The sequence below is a fragment of the Saimiri boliviensis genome, chromosome 17 (genome assembly GCF_048565385.1).
Source record: "Saimiri boliviensis isolate mSaiBol1 chromosome 17, mSaiBol1.pri, whole genome shotgun sequence".
Lineage (NCBI taxonomy): Eukaryota > Metazoa > Chordata > Mammalia > Primates > Cebidae > Saimiri > Saimiri boliviensis.
Window position 1 is genome coordinate 47,697,709 of NC_133465.1, and position 26,024 is coordinate 47,723,732.

General features: G+C 41.7%; 1 protein-coding gene across 3 annotated transcripts in view; it reads right to left on the reverse strand.

Moving 5' to 3' along the window:
* The window catches only part of STAT5B (signal transducer and activator of transcription 5B), an 81,025-nt gene that overhangs the window by 48,953 nt on the left and 6,048 nt on the right, over positions 1-26,024 (reverse strand). The window contains exons 2-3 of one of the 3 annotated variants that reach the window (XM_074388730.1): positions 9,788-9,954; positions 7,318-7,379 (exon numbers count right to left, since the gene is read on the reverse strand). The exons of 1 other annotated variant lie outside the window; for it this stretch is intronic. The gene's annotated coding sequence lies outside the window, so the exon portion shown is untranslated. The remainder of the gene's footprint in view (positions 1-7,317; positions 7,380-9,787; positions 9,955-26,024) is intronic. One more of the 3 variants, XM_074388729.1, reaches the window with a different exon arrangement.

Here is a 26,024-nt window from a genome sequence, read left to right on the forward strand (position 1 = left end):
CCAATGCTCCAGAAGTTTCCATCTAAAAATAAGATGGTAGGCTGGGTGCGGTGTCTCAGGCCTATAATCCTAGCATTTTGGGAGGCCAAGGCCGGTGGATCACTTGAGGTCAGGAGTTTGAGATCAGTCTGGCCCGCATGGTGAAACTCCATCTCTATCAAAATTATCCAGCTGAGGTGGCACGTGACTGTAATCCCAGCTACTCGGGAGGCTGAGGCACGAGAATCGCTTGAACCTGGGAGGCAGAGGTTACACTGAGCCAAATCACGCCACTGCCCTTCAGCCTGGATGACAGAGTGAGATTCCATCTCAAAAAAAATAAAAATAAAAATAAGATGGTATTTTAGAGATAATAAATGCAATAACAGATAAGGTCCCTAATGGACTGATATAAAGATAATAAATTTTGAAATTTTTTATTCTCAAAGTCAAGTCTGTCATTGTCCAACATGCTAGGGCACTGGAGGGTTCAATGCTGACAACCAGTAGGCATATATACAATGAATATATGTGCTTAGATTAGACATGGAGAAAAGACTTTTATAAAAGAAATCAACAAAAAGGGGAAGAGGACAGAAAATAAGATTTTCTTTTTTGAGACAGGGTCTCACCCTGTTGCCCAGGCTAGAGTGCAGTGGTGCGATCTCAGCTCACTGCAACCTCCGCCTCCCAGGCTCTAGCAATCCTCTTGCCTCAGCCTCTTGAGTGGCTGAGACCACAGGTGTGTGCCACTATGCCTGGCTAATATTTTGTATTTTTGGTAGAAACATAGTTTAATTACGTTGCCCAGGCTGGTCTCAAACTCCTGAGCTCAAGCGCTCCACCCACCTCAGCCTTCCAAAGTGCTGGGATTACAGGTGTGGGCCACTGCGCCAAAGCCTGACTTTTTAATTAAGAGTGGTTTTTTTTTTCTTTTTTTTCCTAGACTGCTCAGCAGGATAATTAAGGTGTTAAACTGCATGAAAGCCTATGCATTCCGTCTTCCTAAAGGAGCAAAGTTAGACCCTTTGAGTATAAAAATGAAGGAGAAGGAAGGAAAAATGATGATTTTAAAAGTTTTCTCAATCACATCAGTTCCTGGCTTAACTAGCTACAAAAAACTTGCGAGAAAATGTGACGGGTTCCTACCAAACGCCAGCTCTGTGTGGTTTCTAACTCTAGTTTCAGGTTGCGGTGGCAACAGAGACACCAGGCTTTTTGTGAGGCAAGCTCTTGTTCTAAAAAGTCTGGGCTTTGATGATGGAGGGTATTTTAACCCCACTCTGAGAATATCTAGTTTGAAATGAAGACAGTATGGAGTTCAAGGAAAAAAGTCTGAGTTTGTTATGTTAAATTAAGCTACCCACACACCCACACTAGAAACTGCTTTGTGTTGGAAACAAAATAAACTACTTAATTTCCAAGGCCTTTCCTACACTTCATCACCAAACCTTCAATAATAGCAAAGAAGCAAGCATGGGAAATGAGAAAAAGAAAGAACAAGCAGCAGTAGTAACAGAATTACAGTAGTAATAGTAGTAATAAATATCCAAGGAGTTTCGTCCACCTTCAGGGTGCAGGCTGTCAACCACAGTGCTTTACTCATTGAAAATCATCATCTAGCCTAGTGCGGTGGCTCATGCCTGTAATTCCAGCACTTTGGGAGGCTGAGATGGGTGGATCACCTGAGGTCAGGAGTTTGAGACCAGCCTGATCAATATGGTGAAACCTGGTCTCTAAAAAGAAAAATTTGAAAAGCATCACCTAGCCAAATGAGTTTTTCCTGACTGACAGGGATACCTGCAGTTTAAGACTCCTTTATAATACAAGCCACAAAGTGAATTATCACAAAATGCAACTCACAAAGGGATACAAAAAGATTATCTGACAACCCCCCAAAAGGCTTTAAGTAAGACTCACTTCCCTGAGGGCTAGAGAACACCAAGAAGACAAATCTTCAAACACAACCAATGGAAGCCCTATTTGGGGAGTGAAGGTTCACCTTTCTTCTTTTAAGTCGATCAGAAATTAGCCAAAAGCTTTAGATTGTAAAAATCAGTGGGAGGAGAATAACGAGAACTGTCCTGGGGGTGGGTAACTTTCCCATAAGGCCAAAACCTAGATCCTGACCACTTGTGGTCAGAATTAGCAATGCAACATTTCCTATAAGAAGCTGAGTTGTGGCCAAGCGCAGTGGCTCACACCTATAATTCCAGCACTTTGGGAGGCTGAGACGGGCGGATCACAAGGTCAGGCATTCAAGACCAGCCTGGCCAATGTGGTGAAACCCCGTCTCTACTAAAAACACAAAAAAAATTAGCTGGGTGTAGTGGCATATGCCTGTAATCCCAGCTATTCGGGAGGCTGAGGCAGGAGAAATGGCTGAACCCAGGAGGCAGAGGTTGCCATGAGCTAAGATCGTGCCACAGCACTGGGCGACAGAGCGAGACTCCATCCCCCACCCCCACCCCAAAAAAAGCTGAGTTGTTAACTTTGTTATAATTGTTTGCAAATTCCTTAATGGGTTTCCCGTTAGTTACATTATTACCCATCACCAATATCATCTGAAACTCAGGTTTTCTAATGGCAGAAAACATTTTGCATACACAGGTAATATCATTAATACAAATGAGAAAACAACTTGCAAAACACTCCAAAGTGTAAGACAGGATAACAAAAGATACTGAAGTTAGCTGCCATCTGGATACCTGTTCACATGATACCAATAACTCAACATCAACTTACCTGATGCTACTGTGCATGGGGTCACAGATGGACGAGGTATACATGATAAATTCCTACTGTAATTAACACGTTAAAATGAAAATATACAAATAACTATGTTACTGTTGTTGATGTGCGTTAAATATGAGCCGAATGCTAGGAGATCATCTGGGTTCTCCAAGCCATGCCATCAAGAAATAGACACTCTGATACAGAAGGCAACTTGTGAATTTAACAGTGCTGTGTAATATATCTAGGGGAAATTTGGGACAAGGACACCTGGCAGTTCCATACTCCCATGAAAGGTGACTCACACAATCTTTAACACCTTCACTAGAAATAGAATCAATACAGTAGTTGTATCCAATGTCTCTGATCATTTTGATAATCCTTTTTTTTTTTTTTTTTTTTGAGACAGAGTCTTGCTCTGTCGCTCAGGCTACAGTAAAGTGGTGAGATCTTGTCTCACTGCAACCTCCACCTCCTGGGTTCAAGCTATTCTCCTGCCTCAGCCTCCTGAGTAGTTGGGACTACAGGTGTGTGCCACCATGCCCAGCTAATATATACTTTTTTTTTTTTTGTATTTTTTAGTAGAGACAGAGTTTCACGACGTAGGCCAGGATGGTCTTGATCTCTTGACCTCATGATCTGCCAGCTTCAGCTGCCCAAAGTGCTGGGATTATAGATGTGAGCCGCTGTGCCTGGCCAATCATCCTATTTTCAAAAGATGGGATGTTTTCCTCCTCTAGAATTAAAAATTACCCTACACTCTGGGCATAAGAACAAAAGCAACTGAGTTATCTGCTGCTTGACTAATAGACTGTAAGCCATCCTAGAGCAAGCACCGTGTCTCTCTCATGCATTTTGATTTCCTTAATATAGTACTTGATACACATGGTTGGTATTCAGTAATTGTGTATTAAATACAATTTTTGTAGACCTTCATGTTACAGAAAGAACCTAAATTGGGGGAAATGGATGATAGGTCAGGATATTTTTAACACTGTGAAAGTCGTTAACTTGAATCCTTATAACAGGAATAATGGGACTGAATCACACTTTATAGAAAGCATGACGGAGGTTTTGACTCATCACTGGTGCTAATCAAGGTAAACATAAGAGCAAGTAGTGCCACCTTCATAAACATCATGACAGGTTTGTAAAATGGAGCTAAGACTTTATTGCCACAATTTCAAAGAGAAGAATTACATGAAATATGACGATGCTAAGATGAGCTGAAATTCCAAAGAAAGCATCTTCTCTGAGCAAACTAACCTTTCTTTTAATTATATCTCAAGAAAAAAGCTGAGTATAAATGAGAAGCACATTTGTCAACAATTCACTCCTGGCCGGGCACGGTGGCTCACGCCTATAATCCCAGCACTTTGGGAGGCTGAGGCGGGTGGATCACGAGGTCAGGAGATCGAGACCATCCTGGTCAACATGGTGAAACCCTGTGTCTACTAAAAATACAAAAAATTAGCTGGGTATGGTGGTGCATGCCTGTAGTCCCAGCTACTCAGGAGGCTGAGGTAGGAGAATTGCCTGAACCCAGGAGGTGGAGGTTGCGGTGAGCCGAGATCGCGCCATTACACTCCAGCCTGGGTAACAAGAGCGAAACTCCGTCTCAAAAAAAAAAAAAAAACAAAAAACAAAAAACAATTCACTCCTTCAGTTACCATGTATGCCACTAACCACAATCCAGAAAGATTTATGATTGTGCCAAAACAAGATGATGAGGTTCTGTACCCAGAATGTAGATTAATGTTAGAAGGATGACTCAGGACTAATGGTATCAGTCTGATAGACACTGAACCTCTTTCTTTCCCTTTTTTTAATCTCTGTGAGTTCTTCAACTACAAGACAGAATGCCAACTCAGGAAGACAGTTCAGTAAACACAGCCACCTTTGACTATTTTTTATCTAAGATGTATTTCCATGTAGCAAAGTAAATTTAGCAAATGAAAATATAGTCTTGACTTGCTATGGATGTCCTCTATCTCTGCCAAAAATGACAAGCTGCTTGCTCAAAAGCTGTCACTAATTAGCAGCTGCTGCTGTAAAGAAAACCAAAGTAAGTGCCAATAAAAGCATATTGAACTGAAAGAGGGCCCTATGACAAGAAATGGGAAATGCAAAAACTATTTGTCACTAGTAAACTTACATAAATACTAGTAATCCAGATTTGGGAGACGTAGGGGCAGGGGAATCATGGCAATACATGTCTATTCATATTTCAACAGGAAAGACTGAAAAAGTCTCCTAACATCCTAAAGTCAGAAATGGCAAGGTACTGGTGTTGCTAAATTCTATCACAACCATATCCACCTTTCCAACAGGAGCCAATCTTGGTTTTGGATGACAATGATTATTTTTGGAAACAGGGTCTTGTTCTGTGGCTCAGACTGGAGAGCAGTGGCATGAACAGAACTCACTGCAGCCTCTGACTCCTGGCTTCAAGTGATTCTCCCACCTTTGTCTCCCAAAGTGCTGGGATTACAAGCAGGAGCCACCGTGCCTGGCCTAGTTTTGGATAATTTCTCGTTGTCAATACTTCCGTCTCTGGCACTTTTAACACCTGCATTTGCAGACACTATAAAAATCCATTTTAGCCGGGCGCGGTGGCTCAAACCTGTAATCCCAGCACTTTGGGAGGCCGAGGCGGGTGGATCACGAGGTCAAGAGATCGAGACCATCCTGGTCAACAAGGTGAAACCCCATCTCTACTAAAAGTACAAAAAATTAGCTGGGCGTGGTGGCGCATGCCTGTAATCCCAGCTACTCAGGAGGCTGAGGCAGGAGAATTGCCTGAGACCAGGAGGCGGAGCTTGCGGTGAGCCGAGATCGCGCCATTGCACTCCAGCCTGGGTAACAAGAGCGAAACTCCGTCTCAAAAAAAAAAAAAAAAAAAAATCCATTTTAAAAATACCTTTCATATTCTATGGGCTTCAGCCTAAACTGATGGTTCCGAATCTACCTGTTGACCCTTCATGTCACAGGCTGAAACTATGAGGTCAAGCAGAAGTGATCTGCCCAATGTAAATGAGCACAGATACAGTGGTAGAAAATCACTTTACTAGCTCTATTTCAAGAGGCTCTAAAGGAGTCTACAACATCCCAGCACTTTGAGAGGCTGAGGCAGGAGGATCACTTGAGGCCAGGAGTTCAAGACCAACCTAGGCAACACAAGGAGACTTTGTCTCTACAAGATAAAAATAAAATAATTAGCCAGGCATGGTGGTATGTGCCTGCAGTCCTAGCTACTCAGGAGGCTGAGGAAGGAGGATGGCTTGAACTCAGGAGTTTGAGGCTACAGCGAGCCACGATCGCATGACTGCACTCTGTCTCTTAAAAAAAATAATATCTGAATGTTGGCATTAACGTTAAAAAGAAAAAAAAAAAATAACAAAGTAGTCTACAGCCCAAGATCCTGCTTTAAAGCTAAATTCCAGAGATTACTTTTCAAATCATTCTTCAAAGCTCTCCTCTTTGTCTTTGTTCCTACCAATCAGAACTCCCAATATATTTCTCTTTTTCCTCGACAAGTTAGTTTCTGTCCTTAAAAAAAAGAAAAGTAAGAAAGCCAGTCGCAGTGGCTCACACTTGTAATCCCAGCACTTTGGGAGACCGAGGCGGGCGGATCTTGAGGTCAAGAGACCAAGACTATCTTGACCAACATGGCAAAACCCTATCTCTACTAAAAATACAAAAATTAGCTGGGGTTGCTGGCACACACCTATAGTCCCAGCTACTCTGGAGGCTGAGGCAGGAGAATTGCTTGAATCCAGGAGGCGGAGGTTGCAGTGAGCTGAGATCACGTCACTGCACTCCAGCCTGGCGACAGAGCAAGACTCTGTCTCAAAAAAAAAAAAAAGGATATTTCCTCCTTCATTTCGGTTCTCTTACTCTCTTTTTCCCTCTCCCTCCAGGTGAACTACTAGAGAGCTATGACTATTTCACCTATATTTGGACTCCTAAGATCAGGCTCTCTCTTTAGCAACTACTCAGAAAAATAAGAATGAAAAAGAAAAAAAAAGTAATAAAGAGAGGAAGGGAGGGATAAACTGGAAGGGAAGGGAAGGAAAAGTAGGGAGAAAGGACGATGTAATGAGAATAGGAAATAAAAAAGAAATGAGTTTCTCAACTGTCATTTCTTAATGACACTACAATCAGAACCTCCCTCAAAGCTGAGGTCCCCTGTGGAGGGTGTGTCTCGTTGTCTATATAAATAATTACAACAATGTACCTGTAATTTTGCAGTTCATAATCAGGCTATAAGAAGAACAATTTGTTTTATGAAACATGGAGAAAGACTAATCTTTGCTATTACTGTCAGTGCAGGTTTATCAGCAAGACTTGGAGTAGATAAGCCCACAGACATACAGATGAGGAATCACATTTTCAAAACTTTAATAACCACCTGGTGGTATGCAACACGCTGCAGAATTAACTTGTCTTTGCATACTCATTGCACATGCATCACTAGCCAGGTCTAAGTACGAAGCAAAAACTAAGTAATCAAGGGAAAGAAAAACTGTGAGGTCTTCGAGCAAAAGGCTCATGTTGAAAAAAAAATAAAACACAAAGGGGCAGAGAGTGTATGATTCCACTTACATGAGATGCCTCGAGCAGTCAAACTCATAGAAACAGAAAGAATGAACGGCGGCTGTCAGGGCCTGCGGGGAGGGACAAATGGAGAGTTTTCTTCTCATTATTGTTTATTTTATTTATTTACTTATTTTTAAATTACATTTTTAAATTTTTGAGACAGAGTCTAGCTCTGTCATCCAGGCTGGAGTGCAGTGGCATGATCTTGGCTCAATGCAACTTCCACCTTCCAGATTCAAGTGATTCTTCTGCCTCAGCCTCCCTAGTTGCTGGGATTACAGGTGCCCACCACCACACCCAGCTAATTTTTGTATTTTTAGTAGAGATGGGGTTTCACCATGTTGGCCAGGCTGGTCTCGAACTCCTGACCTCATGATCCACCTGCGTCAGCCTCCCAGAGTGCTGGGATTACAAGCATGAGCCACCACACCCAGCCTTCTCATTACTGTTTAATGAATACAGAATTTTAGTTTAGGATGATGAAAAAATTCTGGAGATGGACCAGATGCTGATGGTTGCACAACAATGTGAATGTGCTTAATGCCACTGAACTGTACTTTAAAATGGTTAAAATGGCCTGGTACGCCTGTAATTCCAGCACTTTGGGAGGCCAAGGTGGGCGGTTCACCTGAGGTCAGGAATTCCAGACCAGCCTGGTCAACATGGTGAACTCCACCTCTACTAAATATACAAAAATTAGCCAGGCATAGTGGCACGCACCTGTAATCTCAGCTACTCAGGAGGCTGCGGCAGGAGAATCGCTTGAACCCAGGAGGCAGAGGTTGCAATGAGCTAATGACACTGCACTCCAGCCTGGGTGACACTGTCTCAAAAAAGGTTAAAAATGGTAAATTTTATGATATATATATATATCCATAATCTTTAAAATGGGGGTGAAAAGCCAGTTTTTGCCTAATAAACTCACATTTTTTCCATCTTTAATTCTGAAATCCAAAGGAAACAAGGTATTTGCTACTCCCTCTTTTCTCCCCTGGCGCCTCAACCTCTGAGACAGGGTCTCACTCTATGGTCCAGGCTCGTCTCTAACTCCTGGGCTCAAGTGATCCTACTGCCTCAGGCTCCCAAAGGGCTGGGATTACAGGCATGAGCTACTGCACCCAGCCTGTCTTTTCTTTCTTTCACAGTAAAGAGCACACTTTCAGTCCTTCTGAGTGTTGAAGCTCTCTGGATACAGCTGCTATATTGACATTAAAAGGGAATACAGTAGTCTTTCCTTATCTGAGATTCTGTTTTCTATGCTTTCTGCTACCCACAGTACAGCACAGTGAGTTGCAGTATTTTAAAAGACTACATTCACTACCTTTTATCACAGTATATTGTAAGAACTGTTCTATTTTATTATCAATATTCTTAAACTCTTATTGTGCCTAATTTATAAATTAAACTTTACCATAGTTATATAAGTATAGCAAAAACACTATATATATATATATATATATATATATATGGGATCCAAAATTATCTGAGGTTTCAGGCATCCCCTGGGGATAAGGCAGGACTACTATACTTATTTAACAGATACTTACTGAGTACCTATTACATGTCAGGCTCTGTTCTATGTACTAAGAATGTGGCAATGAACAAAACACACATGCTTTATGGAACTTAGATTATGGTGTGTAATATTAAATGCTTTTTTTTTTTGAGATGGAGTCCTGCTCTGCCACCAGGCTGGAGTGTAGTGGCGCGATCTCAGCTTACTGCAACTTTTGCCTCCTGGGTCCAAGCGATTCTCCTGCCTCAGCCTCCCAAGTAGCTGGGACTAAAGACGAATGCCACCACACCCTGCTAACTTTTGTATTTTTAGTAGACACAGGGTTTCACCATGATGGCCAGGATGGTCTTGATCTCTTGACTTCGTGAGTCAAGAGATCTTGACCGCCTCCGCCTCCCAAAGTGCTGGGATTACAGGTGTGAGCCATCGTGCCCAGCCAAATACTTTAAAGTATAAATAAATAATTGCGCCCCTACTATACTTTCTAGTTTTTTTTTTTTGAGACGGAGTTTCGCTCTTGTTACCCAGGCTGGAATGCAATGGCGCGATTTTGGCTTATCGCAACGTCCGCCTCCTGGGTTCAGGCAATTCTCCTGCCTCCGCCTCCTGAGTAGCTGGGATTACAGGCACACGCCACCATGCCCAGCTAAGTTTTTGTATTTTTAGTAGAGACAGGGTTTCACCATGTTGACCAGGATGGTCTCGATCTCTTTTTTTTTTTTTTTTTTTGAGACGGAGTTTCGCTCTTGTTACCCAGGCTGGAGTGCAATGGCGCGATCTCGGCTCACCGCAACCTCCGCCTCCTGGGTTCAGGCAATTCTCCTGCCTCAGCCTCCCGAGTAGCTGGGATTACAGGCACACGCCACCATGCCCAGCTGATTTTTTTTATTTTTAGTAGAGACGGGGTTTCACCATGTCGACCAGGATGGTCTCGAACTCTCGACCTCGTGATCCACCCACCTCGGCCTCCCAAAGTGCTGGGATTACAGGCTTGAGCCACCGCGCCTGGCGGTCTCGATCTCTTGACCTCGTGATCCACCCGCCTCAGCCTCCCAAAGTGCTGGGATTACAGGCTTGAGCCACCGCGCCCGGCCTAGTTTTTGTTTTTAATCTTCTTCTCTTTATTTCTGTTGGGGGGAAACAGATATCACCTGACAATTGAATCTTACAGATCAATGACAAAATCTGTGCCTTCAAACCAGTATTTAGAAAGAAGTTTTAAAAGCATCTCCACAACATCAGACTAACAGGGGGATTATTGGCTTTTGTGAAGTCTTGGTGATGCAAAAGCAATTTCTGATAAAACCAGAACATCTGTTCATCTCTGTGGAAAGCTGATCATCTTTATGGAGCTATTGTATGTGCAAAACAAATTGGGTGCAATCAAGGATTCCACAGTTAAGATCACTTCAGTGTGGCACTATTCCAGCTTTGGTCCAGGACATACAGTTTTATTTAGAGGATAACTTTCATGCTTGCCACAATCAAATCAAATCCTTTATCTTTCAAAGATGATTTACAGATTCAACCTTCAAAAAGCACTAAAAATATAGAGCATGGAGTTAAAAATTCACAATGGGACCACAAACAAATAGAGTACAGGGTGGCAGGTGGCTGGCCAATGTTTACTTTCTTCTTTTTCCCACAGAATAAAATATAGGTCAAATTCTACTAAAACAACAAATGCCATCACAGTGAAAACCTAGGGATAGCAAAAATTTTTTGAAATACTTAAAAATGCCCATGTGTTTCTCAATTAAACACAATATACTTTTGTAGAATCAATATAATGAATTTTAGAACTGCTGAATCCTAACCACTAGACAACCAGGAATTTATAATGAATTTGGAATCAAAAGAATGACTCCTTGGAGCAGAACAACTTCGTGCCTGCTCTTTAATTTTTGTATTTAAGGACATATTTTAAATAGTTCAAAATAGGCTGTCATAGTATATTCAGAAGAAAGGATTTTGTTTTCCTTTATGGAAATTATCCTCAAATTTATTGAGGAATAATTTACATTCAGTAAACTACATCAGGATGTATTCAAGGTTATAATTAACCTACTTTTGACAACACAGTAAAATAAAGGGGGTCCCTGAAATCCACCCATTAGTAAAAGTTATTGAATAGTTTACTTAATGTTAAAAGGTTGGCTGGGCGTGGTGGCTCATGCCTATAATCCCAACACTTTGGGAGGCCGAGGTGGGCGGATCACCTGAGGTCAGGAGTTTGAGACCAGCCTGACAACATGGCAAAACCCCATCTCTACTAAAAATGCAAACATCAGCTGGGTGTGGTGGCACCTGCCTGTAATCCCAGCTATTTGGGAGGCTGAGGCACGAGAATCTCTTGAACCTGGGAGATGAATGGTGCGGTGATCCAAGATCATGCCGCTGCACTCCAATCTGGGTGGCAGAAGGAGACTGTGTCTCAAAAACAAACAAACAAACAAAAACCCATTCAATTAAGATAAACTAAGTAGGTAGTGGGCATCTACCTAGAAACCAAGATCTCGCTCTGTGTCTCCCTTCCAAAGCTCCATTTGCTCAGTATTCCTCACACGGTGGAGTTACCTGTCATGATGGGAACCTGGCAGTTTAGGGAAGCTACCACCTCACCTAAAGGGAACTAATAATTACTCCCCTCCCTTAAGTGTCTCCTAAGACTATAGCAACAGTGTGGCAGGGGTAGGGGGTGGGGGAATTTATTTTGAAAGGAAAAATTTCATCTGTACGTAGATCTCCAATTTTAGGCATCAACTTGATGTATTTCATAAACATGAAGAGTCACAAAGATCGAAAGGTGAATATGATTCTTTTCTAGACAACTCAGTTTCAAAAATGAAGTAAAACAACACTCTGAAACAAAACAAAAACAGCAAAATACCCTGCCTAAAAGTGATTTGACAGCTGAGGTATATCTAAAACAGGGTGGGCTGTTTATGTATTTATTATTTTTCTTTTTTTTTTTTTTTTTTTGAGACAGAGTTTCGCTCTTGTTACCCAGGCTGGAGTGCAATGGCGCGATCTCGGCTCACCGCAACCTCCACCTCCTGGGCTCAGGCAATTCTCCTGCCTCAGCCTCCTGAGTAGCTGGGATTACAGGCACGCGCCACCATGCCCAGCTGATTTTTATTTTTAGTAGAGACGGGGTTTCACCATGTTGACCAGGATGGTCTCGATCTCTTGACCTCGTGATCCACCCGCCTCGGCCTCCCAAAGTGCTGGGATTACAGGCTTGAGCCACCGCGCCCGGCCTTATTATTTTTCAATACCACCCCAGAACATGCCACATTATGGGCTGTTTATTTTTATTTAGTTTTTTTTTTTTTTTTTTTTTGAGATGGGATCTCACTATGTTGCCCAGGCTGACCTGAAACTCCTGGGCTCAAGCCACCCTCCCACCGTGGCCTCCCAAAGTATTGGGATCACAGGCATGAGCCACTGCACCTGGCCAGAGAGGGCTTTTCTACTCCCAAGAAATGAGAGGTCCTCTGAAAGCAGGAGCTCCAAGGACATGCATAATGCTTCAGCCATGCAAGGGTGCAGCAGTTTTCAAACAAGAGGGTGTATCTGTGGATGTCTGGGTGTGTCTTGGGGGTGGGGGTCTGGTAGGAAGCTTCAAGGGTATCACTTTCTTTGGGTAAGAGACACTTTCGTTCCCTACAGAGCAGTGGTTTCAAAGTTTCCACAGGGCAAGAGACACCCTATTTTCCTTTTTTTTGTTGTTTTTTGTTTTGTTTTTGAGATGAGTCTCGCTCTGTTGCCCAGGCTAGAGTGCAGTGGCGTGATCTCAGCTCACTGCAACCTCCACCTCCCGGGTTCAAGCGATTTTCCTGCCTTAGCTTCCTGAGTACCTGGGACTACACGTATGCCCAGCTAATTTTTGTATTTTTAGTAGAGATTGGGTTTCATAATGTGGGCCAGGATGGTCTCGATCTCTTGACCTCGTGATCCGCCTGCCTCGGCCTCCTAAAGTGCTGGGATTACAGGCATGGACCACTGTGCTAGGCCTGTTTTGTTTTATCAAGTTCCAAGATACATGTGCAGGATGTGCAGGTTTGTTACATAGGTTAACATGTGCCATGGTGGTTTGCTGCACCAAGCGACCCTATTTGTATTTGCAGATTGTGAGCCAGATGTAATAAAGCAAGAGACAGCCTATATTTCACTTCCCTTCGTTAGAAGGCCTGTAACCACACTCCCACCATAGCCTCTAGCAACATGTGCTACCTAAGCACTTGAAATGTAGCTAGTGCGATTGGGGAACTCAACTGCAAATTTTATGTTACTTTAATTAACTTAAATGTAAACCTAGAAACTGGTGTTCAATTTAATACTTGGAAAACTTTTCAGTATGTTTGGAACAACTCGAGTATGTGAATCAACTTTATGAACTAAAAGTTTTATAAAATCTCAATGCAGTTCATGCATTTCTGGTGAAAATTTGGTGGCTAAATTGAGAGATTTTCTAAGTGCAAAATACACACCAGATTTTCAAGGATTTGTACCAAAAAAAGGAATGTAAAATATCTGTGTTTTTGTGGGTTTTTTTGTTTTTTGTTTTTTGTTTTTTTTAGACAAGGTCTCACTCTGTTGCCCAGGCTGGAATGCAGTGGCATGAACATGGCTCACTGCAGCCTTAACTTCTTGGGCTCAAGTGATCCTCCTGCCTTGGCTTGCCAAACCAGCTCAATATACCACATTAATCAATCATTTTTATACTGGTCGGGCGCTGTGGCTCACGCCTGTAATCCTAGCACTTTGGGAGGCTGAGGTGGGTGGATCACCTGAGGCCAGGAGTTCAAGACCAGCCTGGCTATCATGGTGAAACCCTGAAACCCCATCTTTATAAATAAATAAATAAATAAATAAATAAATAAAATAATGCTTATATTAATCACATGTTGAAATGATAGTTTTTAATATATTAAATATATTGTTAAAATTAATTTTATGGGCCGGGCGCGGTGGCTCAAGCCTGTAATCCCAGCACTTTGGGAGGCCGAGACGGGTGGATCACGAGGTCGACCGATCGAGACTATCCTGGTCAACATGGTGAAACCCTGTCTCTACTAAAAATACAAAAAAAAAAATTAACTGGGCATGGTGGCACGTGCCTCTAATCCCAGCTACTGAGGAGGCTGAGGCAGGAGAATTGCTTGAACCCAGGAGGCGGAGGTTGCGGTAAGCCGAGATCGTGCCATGGCACTCCAGCCTGGGTAACAAGAGCAAAAACTCCGTCTCAAAAAAAAAAAAAATTAATTTTATGTTATTTTTACTTTTTATTGTGATGCAGACTAAGAAAATTACAATTGGGACTCACATCAGGGTGGTTTTCCTAGGCATGTCTTGATCGCTAGACCAGAAAAGACTACATAAAAGTTCAACATTTTGGCCGGGCACGGTGGCTCACACCTGTAATCCCAGCACTTTGGGAGGTCGAGATGGGTGGATCACCTGAGGTCAGGAGTTCGAGACCAGCCGGGCCAACATGGTGACACCCCATCTCTATAAAAAATAAAAATAAAAAAATATATATAAAAAGAAAAAAAGTTCAACATTTTGCTGTACAAAAATGTGAAATACTATATAAACTTATAAGCCAAAAAATAAAAATGGCAGAAAATCATTTCTTTTTTTTTTTTTTTTTTTTTTTTTGAGACGGAGTTTCGCTCTTGTTACCCAGGCTGGAGTGCAATAGCGCGATCTCGGCTCACCGCAACCTCTGCCTCCCGGGTTCAAGCAATTCTCCTGCCTCAGCCTCCTGAGTAGCTGGGATTACAGGCACGCGCCAACATGCCCAGCTAATTTTTTGTATTTTTAGTAGAGACGGGGTTTCACCATGTTGACCAGGATGGTCTCCATCTCTTGACCTTGTGATCCACCCGCCTCGGCCTCCCAAAGTGCTGTGATTACAGGCTTGAGCCACCGCGCCCGGCCCAGAAAATCATTTCTAATATGTTAGGCAAAAGAGCTTTGGGAAGACTCAAACACCTGTCATACAAAAGCAAACTAATGAAATAAAAAGGCATATCACAAAGAAACAAAATGGCCAATAAACATACGAAAGCAGTGTCTCATCTTGATAGAAATCAAAGAAATGCAAACAAATACGAGAGACTGGCAAAGATGAAACGGCTGCCAATACTCGATTACGGAGGATGTGGGGAAATCGCCATCACCTTCATGCACTGTTTACCGGTGAGCAGGCAGACTAGGTTCATCTTTTTGGAGGGCAGATTGGCACTATTTATGCAAATGACTCAGCCATTACGATTCTAGAACGTACAGAAGATGGTTCCATAAATGTGAAAAAAATCTACTCCATCTAAGAATCTGCAGTGTTGTTTATAAAAGTAAAAAAACTGAACAAGCCTGACCAACACGGAGAAACACCGTCTCTACTAAAAATACAAAATTAGCCAGGTGTGGTGGTGCATGCCTGTAATCCCAGCCACTCGGGAGGCTGGGTCAGGAAAATCACTTGAACCTGGGAGGCAGAGGTTGCGGTGAGCTGAAATGGTGCGGAGAGCCGAGATGGTGCCATTGCACTCCAGCCTGGGCAACAAGAGCGAAACTCCGCCTCAAAAACAAAACAAAACAAAACAAAACTGGAAATAACCTAAATATCTATTAATAGATAAGAACGATTATAATTTTGGAAGGGCTGTATGATGGGACACAGACCTCAAAAATGTTGGAAGTAGATTGATACTGAGTTCCCAGAAAAACAAGCTCCCAAACAAGATCAGGCTAGAGGTTTGTTTTAACCATAAATTTGGATTATTTGTTATCTCTTCTCCATATTCCCTCACCTCGATTACTTTTGTTCAGGGACAGCTGGTTACTCAGAGTAGGGGATCTTAAGTACATTAATTCCCTAAAATGTATGCAAAACTGTATGTGTTTGTATATTTTACCAGGAAGAGACCCAATGATTTTATCAGTCCTGATCCCCAAACAGTTAGGAACCACTAGATATATATAGTTTAATAGAGCAAATTGTTGCCTAAGGGCTTTAAAAACCATTATGCGGTGGCTCGCACCTGTAAATCCCAGCACTTTGGGAGGCCGAGGCAGGCGGGTCCCCTGAGGGCAAGAGTTTGAGACCAGCCTGACCAACATGGTGAAACCCTGTCTCTACTAAAAATACAAAATTAGCTGGGCGTGGTGACACACGCCTGTCTGTAATCCCAGTAACTTGAGAAGCTGAGGCAGGAGAATAGCTTGAACCTGGAGGAGGAGGCTGCAGTGAGCTGAGATCGCACCATTGCACTCCAGCCTGGGTGACACTGTCTCATTCACTAGTCAACAAATATTTACTTAGTACTTACTCTTATCTTGACTGGTAGCCCAATTACCATACAATTTTGGGATAAATTTCTTTACTCACTTTGGAAGTAATTTTGAAACACACTGGCATGTACACCACCCCAAAGGTCCCTCCAGCAGCTAAGAAACAAAAAGCACAGTAAAGGGTTTCTAACAAAAATATATCGCTAACTTCTGAAATAGGTAATTTTATTTACGTATGTATTTATTTATTATTAATAGAGATGAGGTCTTGCTTTGTTTCTCAGGCTGGCCTTGAACTCCTGGGCTCGCGCCGGGCGCGGTGGATCAAGCCTGTAATCCCAGCACTTTGGGAGGCCGAGGCGGGTGGATCACGAGGTCGAGAGATCGAGACCATCCTGGTCAACATGGTGAAACCCCGTCTCTACTAAAAGTGCAAAAAATTAGCTGGGCATGGTGGCGCGTGCCTGTAATCCCAGCTACTCAGGAGGCTGAGGCAGGAGAATTGCCTGAACCCAGGAGGCGGAGGTTGCGGTGAGCCGAGATCGCGCCATTGCACTCCAGCCTGGGTAACAAGGGCGAAACTCCGTCTCAAAAAAAAAAAGAAAAAAAAAAAAAAAAGAAAGAAAAAAAAGAAAGAACTCCTGGGCTCAAGCCATCCTCCCACCTCAGTCTCCCAAAGTGCTGGGATTACAGGCACAAGCCACCACACCCAGCCAAAAGAAAATTTTTTTCAAATCTTTTCAATCTTACACACATTTGCGTTTCTTTAATGGAAATAACCTTAAGATTTATGGACTTGAAAAAAGAAAAAAAAGACTTATCTTCGAGATACTCTCCAAGTGTTCAAAATGCTAAAATACTAGAAGATGATCAAGTAACTAGTTTCAAATGAAGCAATAAATCATTTTACATATTAATTTTTAAACTATTATTTTTAAACTTTCGTAACTTACTGATGACATATTATAAAATATATGGTGCCAAATATGAGGCCCCAAAGTTACATGATTTTTTAAATACTTCATGATTTGGTGAGAATGACTCAGATACATAAGAGAAAAAAGAGAGTACTCTAACTGGTCATGATATTTTATCCGTAAAACAGATTACAGAGAAAATCAGCAACTTTAAATGAACTGAAAGGAAAATACAATTTTTTCTTTTTTTTGAGACAAAGTCTCACTCTGTCACCCAGGCTGAAGTGGAGACGTGTGATCTAGGCTCACTGCAACCTCCATCTCCAGGGTACAAACAATTCTCCCGCCTTAGCCTCCCAAGTAGCTGAGATTACAGGTGCCTGCCACCATGCCCACCTAATTTTTGTATTTTTAGTAGAGACAGAGTTTCACTAAGTTGACCAAGCTGGTCCTGAACTCCCGACTCAAGTGATCTGCCTGCCTCATCCTCCCAAAGTGCTGGGATTAACCACCATGTCCTGCCAGAAAACATAATTTTGAATTAAATGAGATTATCACGTTTTTAGGGAACAGAGGAGATAAGAGGTGATAAGCAAAAAAGAACCAAAAAATCAAAGAGAATGATTTATTTAGGTAGGCATATTGAGCAATACATGTTTATAGTTTTACCTTTAATACAGAAAAATACTTATTTACCTCATGTATTTTAATTAACTACTTTATGGATTTAGGTTTTAAAAACACTAAAAGTTACCATGTGATTTTAAAAAAATGTTTCAGTATTCCCCAAACTGGCTTAAAATACAATTCTGTTACAGCAATTTCACTACAATAAATTACAAGGCACAATCCAAGTTAAGATATATTTTTTATTTTTATTGATTGATTGATTTTTGAGACAGGGTCTCTCACTCTGTCACCCAGGCTGGAGTGTAGTGGCACAATCTCAGTTCACTGTAACCTCTGCCTCCTGGGCTCTAGCCATCCTCCCACCTCAGGTTCCCAAGCAGCTGGGACTACAGGCTCGCACCACCATGTCCGGCTAATTTTTGTAGAGACGAGGGTTAACCATGTTGCCCAGGCCACTTCTGAACCCCTGGGCTCAAGCAATCAGCCAACTTCAGCCCTCCAAAGTGCCGAGATTAAAGGCATGAGCCACCATGCCTAACCAGATTTTTAAAAAATATAAAAAGAGATGGGATCTCACTAGGTTGGCCAGGCTGGTCTCGAACACCTGGCCTCAAATGATCCTTCCCCCTCGGCTTTCCCAAAGTGCTAGGATCATAGGTGTGAGCCGTCTTGTCTGGCCTAAAATAGATTTTTACTTAATTAAATTTTACATGAAATAAGTAAGTCTGCTGGGTTCAAAAATTTATATATTTTTAAGGTTGTAATTTTTAAAAAATTCTTTTGAAATATCAACTCATAATTCACTTTCATTCATCTTCTTTAAACTCCTTAAAGTGTTGCAATTCTTTTTTTTTTTTTTTGAGACAGAGTCTTGCTCTGTTACCCAGGATAGAGTACAGAGGAGCAATCACAGCTCACTGCAGCCTCCACCTCCCAGGCTCAAACAATCCTCCAACCTCAACCTCCTGAGCAGCTTGGACTATAGGTGTACACCAGCACCCCGTGCTAATATTTTTTATTTTTTGTAGAGATAGGGTCTTCCATGTTGTCCATGCAGGAAAATGCTTTTTTTTTTTTGAGACGGAGTTTCGCTCTTGTTACCCAGGCTGGAGTGCAATGGCGCGATCTCGGCTCACCGCAACCTCCGCCTCCTGGGTTCAGGCAATTCTCCTGCCTCAGCCTCCTGAGTAGCTGGGATTACGGGCACGCACCACCATGCCCAGCTAATTTTTTGTATTTTTAGTAGAGACGGGGTTTCACCATGTTGACCAGGATGGTCTTGATCTCTTGACCTCGTGATCCACCGGCCTCAGCCTCCCAAAGTGCTGGGATTACAGGCTTGAGCCACCGCGCCCGGCAGGAAAATGCTTTTAAACAGTAATTCTAGTCACAAAGAAACAACTTAATGTGAATTTAATTAAGGCAAAACATAAATCTTGGGTATTAGTAATAACTTATACCCAAGAGAAAGTATCTTTCACTAGAGATTTCCTTTACCGGATATTCCCAAATGAGTACCACAATACACATTTAGAGAAGTCATTAAGTGTGACTAATGGAATTATAAAAAAAAAATAAACCCAGGCCGGGCTTGGTGGCTCATGACTGTGATCCCAGCACTTTGGGAGGCCGAGGTGGGAGGATCACCTGAGTGATCCTCCCACCTCGGCCTCCCAAAGTGCTGGAAATATAGGAATGAGCCACTGTACCCACTCACAATCTGTTTATTATCAAAAAATGGAAAGGTACTAGAAAGCACACACACACTTGGAACCCCAGGACACAGAAGAAATCTTTTTTCAATGCATATTCTTTTTTCCAGACACAATTGTATATGATTGTTTGTAATTTGATTTTTCATTTAGTAATATATAGCAAATTTTGTGGTCATTAAATATTGTTTTACAACATAATTTAAAAAGCTGGATAGTATTCCATTGGACAGCCTATACACAGGTGTAACAAATGATTTAGTTTATTAAACCTCCAATGCAAACACCAAGATTTTTTTCCAATTTACTGCTATTTTAAATAACCCTGTGAGGAATATCCTTTCATATAAATCTTTACACGTATTTCAGATTATGTCCTAGAATGAAATTCATCTAAATGAAACTACTAAGTCAAAGGGTATGCTCTCTTTTAAGGCTCTCAATACATATATCAAACTGCCTTCCAAAAAAAGCACCAATTTTCATTCCAACCAATGAGTATGAAAGTCCAGCTCCCCACATTCCCAAGAAACGCTGCTCTCATTTTTCAAAACTTTTAGTCTTCATAAATCTGTTAACTGAAAAAAACTGTCATTTTTATTCACATTTCTTGATTTCTAGTGTGAGTGAACACTGTTTCATATGATTATCGGCTATTTGTATTACTTCTTTTGTTCATTTTCTATTATGGCAATCATCTTTTTCTTACTATTTACATAAATTATTTATATATTAATATTTACCCATAATGCTTTGTCATATATGTTAAAAAAATTTTTTTATTTTGCCACTGACCTTTGGTGGCAAGTGGCAAGCTTTTTGACATAAAGAAGTTCTAAATATTTATGTGTATATAAGAAGATGTATATATATCTACAATAAGATCTATATATCTTCTTTTATCAGTTATTTATTTATTTATTTATTTATTTATTTTATTTATGTATTTATTTTTTTGAGACAGAGTTTCGCTCTTGTTACCCAGGCTGGAGTGCAATGGCACGATCTCGGCTCACCGCAACCTCCGCCTCCTGGGTTCAGGCAATTCTCCTGCCTCAGCCTCCTGAGTAGCTGGGATTACAGGCACGTGCCACCATGCCCAGCTAATTTTTTTGTTTTTTTTTTTTTTTTTGAGACGGAGTTTCGCTCTTGTTACCCAGGCTGGAGTGCAATGGCGCGTTCTCGGCTCACCACAACCTCCGCCTCCTGGGCTCAGGCAATTCTCCTGCCTCAGCCTCCTAAGTAGCTGGGATTACAGGCACATGCCACCATGCCCAGCTAATTTTTTGTATTTTTAGTAGAGACGGGGTTTCACCATGTTGACCAGGATGGCCTCGATCTCTCGACCTCGTGATCCACCCGCCTCGGCCTCCCAAAGTGCTGGGATTACAGGCTTGAGCCACCGCGCCCGGCCTATCAGTTATTTATTAAAGCCACTTATAGCCTGTTCAAATTTACCAATATAACTGGAATGTAATGTAAAGTTCTGTGCAAACTAGACCTGTTCACATTTGGGTAATAAAATTCAAAACCATGCAATACCACTGATTTGATAGATAAAAAATTTTTTACAAAGAAAAAAAATTAAAAACCAGCCAAGCTCAGTGGCTTACACCTGCAGTCCCATCTACTCTGGAGGCTGAGGTGGGAGTATCACTTGAGCTCAGGACTTAGAGACCAGCCAGGGCAACATAGTGAGACCCCACTCTTTAAAAAATAGTAATAATAAATTAAAATAATAAATAAAATTCAAAACCATAAAATTTGAGAATATCACATTTTGGACAAAATTTTAAATGTGTGCCTAAAGTAATATGTTCTCTTACTTAAGGACCCACTCCTGGCACACTTCACTCATTCTGGGCAACAGAGCAAAAAAAAAAAAAAAAAAAAAAAGAGAAGAAAAAAGAACTCATTCCTTACAATTATATGCTTTTTGGCACGGCACAGTGGCCCACTCTTGTAATCCCAACGTTGTGGGAGATGGAGGTGGGCGTAGGGTGAGGGTGAGGGTGGGAGGGATCGCCTGGGAAACATAGCAAGACCCCTGTCTCTATTTTTTTTTAATTATATGCATTTTTCTGGTATTGCAAAGTCAAGGGATCTTGCTTCATCACCAACTCGGCATGTGAATTGCAGCCATACCACTCAGGAAGCCAAATATTTTCTATTTTGTTTTGATACCTTCGACATGAGGAGAAAGGCCAATTTCTACATACATTACAATGAAATTCGTATTTTTACTTGATATTTAAACTCACTGCAAGAGAAACTCATTTGTAAAACATGACTACACTCAGGGTTTTCACATATGCAGTCAGGCACCACATAATGACGTTTCAGTCAACGCTAGACCACATATATGACTGTAATCCCATAAGATGATAATGCAGCTGAAAAATTCCTATCCCCTAGTGACGCTGTAGCCATCATAATGTTGTAATGCAATGCATGACTCACATGTTTGTCGCGATGCTGGTGTAAACAAACCCACTGCGCTGTCAGTTGTATGAAAGTCTAGTACATACAATTATGTGCAGCACGTAATACTTGACAGTGATAATGAATGCCTATGTTACTGATTTATGTATTTACTTTTTATTGTTACTTTAGACTATTCTCCTTCTACTTATATAAAAATGGTAGCTGTAAAACAGCCCCAGGCAGGTCCTTCAGGAGGCATTGTGATCACAAGAGATGACAGCTCCATATGCATTACTGCCCCTGAAGACCTTTCAGTGGGACAAGATGTGGAGGTGCAGGACAATGATATTGATGATCCTGACCCTGTGTAGGTCTAGGTTAATGTGTGTGTTTATGTCTTCATGTTTAAGAAAACATTTTTAAAGTTTTGAAATTTTTTTTTAAAAAGAAAAGCTAACAATAAAAACATAAAGAAAGAAAATATTGTTGTACGGCTGTAGATGTTTATGTTATTTTTTTTGAGACAGAGTTTTGCTCGTTACCCAGGCTGGAGTGCAATGGCGCGATCTCGGCTTACTGCAACCTCCGCCTCCTGGGTTCAAGCAATTCTCCTGCCTCAGCCTCCTGAGTAGCTGGGATTACAGGCACACACCACCATGCCCAGCTAATTTTTTGTATTTTTAGTAGAGACGGGGTTTCACCATGTTGACCAGGATGGTCTCAATCTCTTGACCTTGTGATCCACCCGCCTCGGCCTCCCAAAGTGCTGGGATTACAGGCTTGAGCCACCGCACCCAGCCTCATGTTTATGTTAAAGCTAAGTGTTATTACAAAAGAGTTTAAAAGTGTAAAAAAGTAAAAAGTTGGCCAGGCACAGTGGCTCACACCTATAATCCCAGCACTTTGGGAGGCCAAGGCAAGTGGATCACCTGAGGTCAGAAGTTCAAGACCAGCCTGGCCAACATGGTGAAATCCCATTTCTACTAAAAATACAAAAGTAAGCTGGGTATGGTGGCACATGCCTGTAATCCCAGCTATTCGGGAGGCTGAGGAAGGAGAATCTCTTGAATCTGGGAGGTGGAGGTTGCAGTGAGCCCAGATTGTGCCACTGCATTATAGGCTTGAGCCACCGCGCCCGGCTGATTTACCACTTTTTATCTTTCATGCCTTTTTTTTTTAACTGTACCTTTTCTATATTTAGATATGTTTAGCTACACAAATTTACCCCTGTGTTACAACTGCCTACAGTATTCAATACAGTAACATGTTATCCAGGTTTGTAGTCTAGGAGCAATAGGCTTTACCACATAGCCCAGCTGTGGAGTAGCATCTGCCATCTAGGTTTGTGTTGGTACCCTCTATGACGGTCCCACAACGACAAAAACACCTAACGCAGTTCTTAGAACTTTGTCACCATGTACCATTAAGTCACACATGACTATAGTTACATAACAAACAATAACCAAAGAAAAATACAAAAAGAGGGACAATTTACATTGCATCCCTACGTGAAACCTTCCGTACCTTTTGGGGTAAGAATCTAGTATCCAGTTCTCACTATATATAGCTCTCCCTCACTTTCTATCAGAAATGAGGTAGGAGTCTCACCTCTCCGGCATCAGAAACAGATCTCAAATCCTGAAAACAAATTCACAGGGTTGAACTGTTTCATTTTGTAAAGAGCTGTAGATTTCTGTACATCTCTAACTTGCTACTTTTCCTAAATCTAAAAGATCACCAAAAGATTTTTAGAAACATCAAACAAAAAAAAATAGAATTAGCATTATTTCTAACAGAACATTTTACCTATTTAAAACTATTAATATATTGTAGAATAAACGCTATATTACAAAGCTGATGAATTCCAACTTTTAGTACTTTAAGAGATTAAGTGTTCAAGTTTCTTTTTATAAAGGCTACAATGACATGTATGAATGTAGCTTAACATTTAGCCCAGGTTAGATTTTTATTTTTAAATTTATTTAAAATTTATTTTTTTAAAATAAAGACGGGGTTTCACCATGTTGGTCAGGCTGGTCTTAAACTCCCGACCTCAGGTGATCGCCCGTCTTGGCCTCCAAAGTGCTTGGATCACAGGCGTGAGCCACCACACACGGCCTCAGGTTAGATTTTTTAAAATCCCACTTCTCCAAAAACAGTGGCTTGCCACAAGCTATAGCTTCTGAGTTTTATTTATTTATTTATTTTGAGACGAAGTCTTGCTCTTGTCGCCCAGGCCAAAGTGCAACGGTGTGATCTCAGTCCACTGCAACCTCTGCCTCCCAGGTTCAAGAGATTCTTCTGCCTCAGCTTCCCGAGTAGCCGGGATTACAGGCATGCACCACCACACTCGGCTAATTTTTGTATTTTACGTAGATCCAAGGTTTCACTATGTTGGCCAGGCTGGTCTCCAACTCCTGACCTCAAGTGATCCACCCACCTTGGCCTCCCAAAGTTCTGGGATTACAGGCGCGAGCCACTGTGTCCAGCCTAGGCTCTGAATTTTATTGTTTATGTTTATTTTTATTTTTATTTTTATTTTTATTCTTATTTTTATTTTTATTTTTATTTTTGAGACGGAGTTTCGCTCTTGTTACCCAGGCTGGAGTGCAATGGCGCGATCTCAGCTCACCGCAACCTCCGCCTCCTGGGCTCAGGCAATTCTCCTGCCTCAGCCTCCTGAGTAGCTGGGATTACAGGCACGCGCCACCATGCCCAGCTAACTTTTTGTATTTTTAGTAGAGACGGGGTTTCACCATGTTGACCAGGATGGTCTCGATCTCTTGACCTCGTGATCCACCCGCCTTGGCCTCCCAAAGTGCTGGGATTACAGGCTTGAGCCACCGCGCCCGGCCCTGGCTCTGAATTTTAGACAATAAAAAATAGTTTTTCACAAACTTTTTAACTTACTCTCACCTAAAGGCTGGAAAACCCCAGTGAAGGCTTTTAAAACTCATCAGACATAGCAAAAAAACAGTTTTAATTGCAGGATCTCACTGACACAAACATAAGGAAATTCTGAGTTATAGGTACCTCACATTAAGCTTTTTCCACTGACATTGTAACTTCTGTCAACATTCAAAGAAAATTCAACCCTGGTCAAAGGTGACAGTTGACAATCCTGGAAGCTAACATCCTCTGTTTATTTGAACAAGTTTATACTCTCTGCACATGGAATTGAAGTTCTTCTTGTCTGTCACTTGATCTCCCAAAGTCAAATCACTGTGCTTTAGGGTTGTGAATTCTGTCTCCAAGACTCAACTTCACAATCTACTCCCAAGGAAAAGTGCTGAAAGTAAACACCATAAATGGAAAAAAAAAAAAATTATGAGACTTTTTCTAATGGCCTTTGCAGAGCTCTAGACACACAATAGTTCAGTTGCATTAAAAATTAGCCCAAATAGGCTGCGTGCAGTGGCTCACCCTTGTAATCCAGCACTTTGGGAGGCTGAGGCGAGCGTATCACAAGGTCAGGAGTTCGAGACCAGCCTGGCCAACATGGCAAAACCCTGTCTCTACTAAAGAGATAAAAAATTAGCTGGGCGTGGTGGCACACACCTTAATTCCAGCTACTTTGGAGGCTGAGGCAGGAGAATCGCTTGAACCCAGGAGGTGGAGTTTGCCGTGAACCGGGATTGCACCACTGCACTCCAGCCTGAGTAACAGTGAGACTCCATCCCCAAAAATAAATAAATAAATAATGATAATAAATTAGCCCAAATAAGTAAAATTCTTAAATCTATCTCAGAAATCATGACTAATGGCTCTAAAAAGCTTTAATAAAACAAGAATAGGACCAGAAATCCCCTCAAAATAAAGCTGCAAATAGAATGAACTGTACTGCTGAGTTATCGGTAGAGACGTGTATGTCAACATGAACCCACGACACCGGCACAAATCATCCTTTGGTTTGTAAACAGAGGCCAAGGAGACAGCTTATAGCTCTTCTGTGATGTAAAATGGTAATGCTAGGGGAAGAACAAAAGACAATTTATCATAAAAATTAAGACTTTCGGCGGGCACGGTGGCTCACGCCTATAATCCCAGCACTTTGGGAGGCCGAGACAGGTGGATCACGAGGTCAACAGATTGAGACCATCCTGGTCAACATGGTGAAACCCCGTCTCTACTAAAAATACAAAAGTTAGCTGGGCATGGTGGCGCACGCCTGTAGTCCCAGCTACTTGGGAGGCTGAGGCAGGAGAATTGCTT